The sequence below is a fragment of the Ruditapes philippinarum genome, unplaced genomic scaffold (genome assembly GCF_026571515.1).
Source record: "Ruditapes philippinarum isolate M1 unplaced genomic scaffold, ASM2657151v2 ctg1086_1_1_1_1, whole genome shotgun sequence".
NCBI lineage: Eukaryota > Metazoa > Mollusca > Bivalvia > Venerida > Veneridae > Ruditapes > Ruditapes philippinarum.
The window spans coordinates 232,238-240,384 of record NW_026857769.1 but is presented as its reverse complement, the minus strand read 5'-3'; positions in this window follow the sequence as shown (position 1 = coordinate 240,384).

Genomic DNA, 8,147 nt, shown 5'->3' with positions numbered 1-8,147 from the left:
TCAGTTATAGCTTTGTACTATTTAATATGTATTTTATATATACACGTCAAAATGTACTCAAACGAGCTCTTAATATCACGACACAAGCAAAAAGTGGTTTCTATTCAACCTTATCGTAACGATTACCCTTCATCCCATGACACATGCAGACAACTGGATTGTGTCACTCATAGAATGCAGTTTGAAATTAGCAGAGTTTATAAATAACACATGGGTTTGTGGGTAACAGTAAAAATATCAGCCCGAGGAAAATACTGTTACCCGAGGCGTAACTGTCCTTACCTTGCAAGTTTTAAGTGCACTGTACTGTAGGCCTACTTGAGAAGCTGTTTTTCTTTTATTCTTTAAGCAAGTGATGATATCTACCAGTCATAAACATACAATAAGCTGTGTTTTATTTAGAAAACAAAACACTAACCCATTTATAAGGTTATGATCTGTGAAATATGATCCTTCTGTATCCAGAATATTCTTCGCATGGTTTTTGTCAAAGTGCATTTACAATATAACGATGATATCCTACAGATGTCTGTCCACCAACTCTATCTGTAACGTTTCACTGGTTAAAATTGTTAAATAATCCTTTGTTGCATGCTTTAATCGTCTGCATGTTGCAGTTGGACACAAATTTATTCACGTTACAATTACTTCCGTTGAAAACGGATGTTTACTGTTTGACTATTCAACAAAAAGGTATTTTATACGCGAAAAGAACTCAAGGGTGCAAAGAACTAAATTTTATGAGAGTCAATGCCCTAGGCCCTATCGTCGAAAATAAGAATGAATCGAGAGAAAATGGCGGCCATTTTATTTCATTTTATTTAGAAAATAGACCACGTGACCAGATTTTATACTGTTAAAAAATACTGTTACCTATGTAACAATACAAAATTCTTTGTCACGTGGTACACTTGCATTAACAGTAAGAGTAACTCTCAGAGGCCTATGAGGAATTAACATTACGAAAAGGGGAGGGGTAATAATATTAAATACTTGTGTTCTCGTGGGCGAACTTTGTACAGACTTAAGGCTACTGTTAATTTGGCGTTTGAGCGTACTGAGCTGAAATCATTGATTGTTGTCTTTATATTCTATTTGTGTACAAGAAAAATGTAAAATGATTCACTTCATCTTGACACAAATGACGCAGGTTAGAAATGTTCAAATATGCAATCATTAACAAACAGTTTAATCCCTTTCCTCAAATATTCTGTTTATAACAAGAATTGTTGCTGTCATGTACCAATTGAGAAACTCAAAAAAAATGTGCACATTGCAAATAAGTTGCCAAAACAAACCTACGCACAGGTCATTTGTTGTTTAGATTAGTACTGTACATTATTCCGCCGGATGTTTTGTAAATCATTTAAAATTGCATGATTATATTTATCGTATGCACTGTTCATAAGAGATGGGCCAGGTATTAATAAAATTCTGCTTTCACTAATGCCTACCTGGTAAGGAAAGTAATACAAACAAGACTTACAAGACGAAAAGATGATAATAAAAATATCTAAGTATGTACATTTTCTTCTTCACCTATTATGCTACTAATTTTCTGCAACTTATCATGGAAAGAAACATATCAATATTTCAATAAGTCAAACAACATTATTTATCAAATGTCAGTTACATGTTTCGCGGCAAATGGTATCATGATATAATATACAACTCAAAATTTGCTAAGGATCACCTTTTTTACATTGCATATTTCAGTCCTATTATCATCATATTAAAATTATTTTTCCGCTAACGATATATTTGTACGGAAACCTCATAATCGTGTACTTACGTTATCGATTTGTCACGTACATCTTGCACGATAAGCCCGTAGAAAACCATGGAAATGTTGTGTTTAATGGCAATGTGCTTTCACGTGTGCAAGCAGCAAGACTTCTTTCGTTTTATTGTAAAACTGTTCGAAATTAACAAACTCTGGCTAGTCGATAGGTAAGACGTCGTCTTAGTGAAGATGAGATGAACAGGGATATTGGAATGTTGGAGGCTGGCCGTTCACAAAGGCACGTTGCCCATGTCCTTGGGGTATCGCAGAGAGTTGTCTCCAGGTTGTGGAACCGATTCCAAATTACTAGAAATGTCTTGCAGATCCACGCCAGATGTCGGGAACGTTCAACGACTCAAGCCCAGGACTGATTTATTGTCCTTCAGGCCAGGCGCCAACGGTTCTCGAACGTTACGACTTCATGTAACGACTTCCAGGATGCAACTGGTGTGCGTGTAAGCACACAAACTGTTAGAAACAGGTTTCATGATGCTGGATTGAGGTCACAGAGGCCAGCAATTTGCATTCCTTTGACACAACGCCATATTCATGAGCGTTTGCAATGGGCGCCGACTCATACATATTGACAGTTAGTTAGTGATTGGACCCCGGTCCTCTTCACTGATGAGTTAAGGTTTTGTGTGGACTTCACGGACAGACGGGCCAGAGTTTGGAGAAATGAACGCTTAGCTCAAGCATGCGTTGCAGACCACGACCGTTTTGGCGGGGATTCAGTCATGGTGTGTGCGGGAATAAGCGATCAGGGGAAAAAGACCTACACATCATTAAAAACGGTACACTGACGGCAGTTAGCTATGTCAATGAAATCTTAGACGTCAATGAAATCTTAGAAGTCCATCTACGCACGTACGCTGGCGCAGTCGGCCCTGATTTCATTTTTATAGATGACAACGCCTATGCACACATAGCCCACATCACAAACCTAAATCTTGAGGAGGCAATTATGGTCAGCGAGGTCCCCGGATTCAAATCCAACTGAGCATGATTGGGATAAGCATGCAGAAAGCCATTTCGTCACGACAAGTCCAACAAACAACAGTTCAGGAGCTAATACATGCAATCATAGAGGAATTGGCACAGATTCCTCATCACATGGTCCGCGAGCTCATCAGCAGCATGCGGCGGCGATGCCAGGTCGTTATTAATGCCTTTGGACAACATACTCGGTATCAAACACCCTACGCCAACCATTCCCTGATTTGCAAGATTTTTTTATTCACCTATGTGATTTTTAAAAATGTTGATTTTCGTCCAGCACATTCTTTCTGCAACAGGCACACGTAAAGGAATACTTCCATTGTCAAATGAATTCCTAACTAATTACATTAAATTCCTTGAAATAAATTTTAACATTTATTACAAATACACAAAAGTAACGCATTGTAGTAAAAGTGATCCTTAGCAAATTTTGAGAAGTATAAACGGAGGTAAATCGAAAACACTCATATGGCGAAGGCAGACTACGCATTTGTTTGCCCTCCCTAAGTATTTGATACCTAGCTGTATTTGATCTCTGATCAGTAAAATAATTTTTGCAGTCAGTTTTGCCGGACAAGTTATTTTTAAGGTATTTTTTCTAAAACAGTTTCAGATTTAAAACTAAAACTATTAGTATAAATACATTTTCAGATTTCACAATGTTAAGATCATCTCATTAATCTTGCACAGCAGTAAAATACATCAAAACCCACTGCGTACTACAAAATAAATAGTAAGTTTCTATAGAAGATACAAATGTAAGAAATAAGTTACCGAATTTAAGTTTATTTTTGTTTTGTCTTTTGCATGCGTCATGAAAATTGTTCCTGTTCTCATTCATTAATATGACATGCTGCGAATCACCAAAAGCGGAAACCAATATGTAACTTTACATAATAGAAATCGGAAGGAATTTTGGTTCAGAATTTATTTTTTAGCTGTAAATTGATGGTATAAATTGTTCAAAATCGGGTCCATGAACAAAAAAATGTAAAAACGAATATCTGTGGGCGCGGAGCAATAATAACACATTGTTGGCATATTGCAATCAACCGTTTTGCTGAAATCAGTTTCAAGGTTTTAACATGTTCAAAATAAATAATCTGACCGTTACCTTTTTGTGCGTAGCTTTAATACATTATTTCGAAAATATTATTTAAGATAGTGAACAAAGTAACACTTGAGGTGCACAATTATTATAAGCAGTTATGCGTGAATCTTTACAAACATATTATCAAACACTCTAATTATCATTGTTAATAACATATAAATAGTTTATAAACATCGGTGCTAAATTTACATTACGACATAAAGATACATAAACATATATTCGGTATTTATAAAGATTTAAGATTCAAAATTTAATATTCTATAACGTTCATTAATTATTATTAAGAATTAAAATAATGACGATAAAAAGTTGAGGGATAGGTTTAATATTCAACATAATTGTAACGATGACATTTGATCATTTGACCTCTGCAACAGCAGAACTGGGATGTGTTACTCACTGCGTGCAATTAAGGAAAAAAAGTTCGTAAGACTCTTGCATTATTGGAGGGAGATCACTTGACATATTCAAGGTTAATGTGATTCTGACATTAAAGAGTCATATACTTAAATTGAGAATAAGTTTTTGCAAAATTAACATCATTTATATAATGTGTACAAATATTTTGAATTGGTCCACATAAATCTTGTCACCAGAATTATCAAACATTTTAAAGATGCTGTAAAGTCTATATTGAGAGTTTTAACGACGTGCATTATTAATATTGAATTGAGATGTACTAAAAAATAAATAATGTGGACAAAGATTCGTAACGTTTTAAATATAAAGAAATCGATTCCAATTGTTATATACCTTTTAATGTACATGTTGAAGGCTGGGCTTGATTGAGCCTGTTCATGGACGGTACTGGCAAGTGAAAGTGCAAGTTCGTTCATAAATATTTTGAATTTTAATCGTACATAAGAAGCCATGGGGGTTATATGCGTATCAGCGACAATAGAACTCATGTCATGCGAAAACTATACAAAAGCGCGAAATTAATAAAAATGTTTGAAAAGTTCGTAATAAATAATTCGTGCATTATTGAGAGGAACTTTCTTTTTGATTCAAAGTAGCTGTGATCTTGACATTAAACGTCATGAAATTTTGTTTTATGTTATTAACGTTAAAAAAACATCTTATGGCGAAGAACTGGGGAAGATGCTTTTGCCTTATCTTGAGATAAAATGACGTAGATAAGTTTTCTTAAAAAAATCCAGTAATTTTGAAATAGCATACAGTCCTTCCATAAAATGGTCAAGATAAAGATATAATTTGATTAAAAACGAATAACACACGTTAGCAACAATATGGCAAACTTTTTGCATACAAATTTTCAAGACGCTACTCGAAAATGCCGTGTTCTACCTTTAAGACGATTTCACGAATATGTGAATTGAAACAAATCTAATGACATACGTTTAATTCTGATATTTGAAGACTTAATGACAGTGTTAAAACTTTAATGAAAAAAGTAAGACGCAATAGGGACAGCTCTTAAAATACTCAGAAAAGACAAACTTTAAGAAACGTGCAGAATCACAACACTGCTATACAACATAACCATATTTAATGTTTCATAGATACATTTTTCAGTACTTTTTAATCACAAATATTGTTATATATTGGCATACTTTAAGTCTATTTGTTGGAATAGCAACCAAATTTTACAACCTAAGAAAAAAAGTGCATAATCTCAAGACCGACATCTCCCCATATTCCACATTTTATTAAAAAATCTGTACATTAAAATACATCACGCTAAAGTTCTTAGGGTTTTATTAAGAACGAAATATGTAAAAAATTAAATATATTCTTTGACCAGGTCATTTTCAAACATGAAGAATTAAAATCATGACGTTATCAGGAAAAATGGGATAATTACTCAACGAAATTATAACAATGAGCTGTTACCCAAGCAACACGACAGGAATTCATTTCTCATTGAGAGAAATAAAAGCAAAGGGGTTAAAAGTTGCATTACGTTAGATTCTTGAATTTTTGAAGGTCATTTCACAGACAGATTCAAAGTTGCTTTGACCTCGACATTTGAACGTCAATAACCAAAAAAAGTTATGTTTTTACTTTATCAGCGAAATTATCTCAAGAAATTCAACTTTTAGTAAAAAAATGATTCTATCAATCTAAAAGGTAATGTTGACGCTGTAAAACATTTCAAGATGTGATTATAAGTAATGACAAACAATATAGTGACATTTCCGTGTTCCAGATTTATAGTCATAAAATGCACCTTACTGTAACATCTCTTATATAGTTTATTATTGTATTTCGAAAATAATAATTTGTTTTGTTGAAACCACTTTAAAAGGTATTTACATATTCAAGACTTTTAGTCGTAAAAGATGTTTTACTGGTACAATAAATTTAGTATAGCTTACATTAAGTACATAGACAAATAATAAATAAGAACACTATCTATGTAAGAGAAAAACGTAAATTAACAATATGTACAAGTATTATAAGCAGTTAGACGTGATTTTTGATATATGAATTAACAACCGGTTAAGCAATATTTTTAATATCATGTATTGCAAAGTTATTTACGGTTGTGCTTAAATTATATTTAATAAATACTAAACAATACCTTTGATTTTGCATCTTGCTGCTTCCCATTTTCCGGTGTCTAAACAAACTATTTTCTTTTGATTTGCTCTATAACCAGGTTTACATTTCAAAGTCGCTGTTGCTCCAACCTTCGACGTTTTTACTTTGTCAAGGGTGACTCTTCCATTTAAGATCTTTATAACAGGACCACAGTCTGACAATGTACAGATATATGGTCAAAATTAAAACATTCAATGTAGCTTAAATTCCAGAATCAGTTTAATCCAAATCTTTACTCATAAAAAATGTTATCACATTTTCTTCAATATTGTACGAGTATTCATTAACAGTTAAATAAATTTTGATTGATTGTTCCTTAAACGTATGTACTACAAAATATTAAATGTATGTGTTTCACACATTTTATAGAATATTTTATACAATTTATAAGATATCTTTTTTGCATTTATTCCATTTTGCTCTTAAAAATGTATTTTCAAGAAGCAGGAGGCATATTTCCCTGTATTTCTACATAATGGTAATTTATATGTTTATCATATACCTCTTGATTTATATCTTTGATGAAACGTAACGCATGTTCATCAACAAGAAAGTACGTTATGACGTGACGAAATCGTAAAAGATAAGAATTTGAGAGAACCATTTAGCTATAATGATGCTGTCATAAAACGTGAGACCTAAGTTGGAAAAAAAGGATCAAGTGTGCATTACTTAACACTATGTTCCTCTTCTTCAAAAGCTATTTATAACAATAAAACATTTTTCACATTTTGCAATCAATTATTTTGTTGTAATAACCCGCATAAGTATTTACATGTTCAAGATTTTTAGTCTTAAAAGTTGTTTGATTGGTACATGCCTAATATAGCCTTACATTAAGTACTTAGAAAATAACAAAGACAAAATATCAATGAGACAGGGACAAAGTTTACAGACAATAATTCCAGTATAATAAGCGGTTCGAAGTGAATGTTCACAGAAGTATTGGTACTATCAAACAGTTTAATTATGTTTTAATACCATATATAGAAAAGCTATTAACGTCGGTAATTAATTTGTATCTAATAAATACTGAACATTACTTTTGAGTTTGCATCTTGCTGGTTCCCATTTCCCGGTATCTGAACAAACTATTTTTTCTTGATTTGCTCTATAACCAGGGCTACATTTTATAGTCGCTGTTGCTCCATATGTCGACGTTTTTGCTTTGTCGAGAACGACTCTTCCATTTGACAATTTTTTAACAGGCCCACAGTCTGACAATATATAGAAATATATAGAAAATGAAGACATTCAAAGTAGATCACATTTACCCGTTGAAATTCCATAAAGTATGATAACACGAAAATTCATGATTGTACTTATGTACGGTTATTAAAGGGTATCCTTTTAACAAACTTCAATCAAAAGGAGAAACGTTTAAAACGTTTATATAATTCTTTTAAGTCAGGAAATGACCGGTAGATGCCATTACATTGCCATGAGTAATGTAACAAAACCAAAGAGCTCATATAATGTATACATTCGAAATTAGAGTCTTATTTTATGAACAATGATCGAACGTCAATTAATTCATGACAACCAAGTTGGCATAATTATAATAAGAAAATATGTACATTTCAAAAGAAAATGGGAAACAATTGTTTTCCCAGAAAGTGCGAAATACTAGGAATTTCAAGGAAATTTTGAGAAAAATTATTCTGTTTTATAAACAACCAGACACTGATA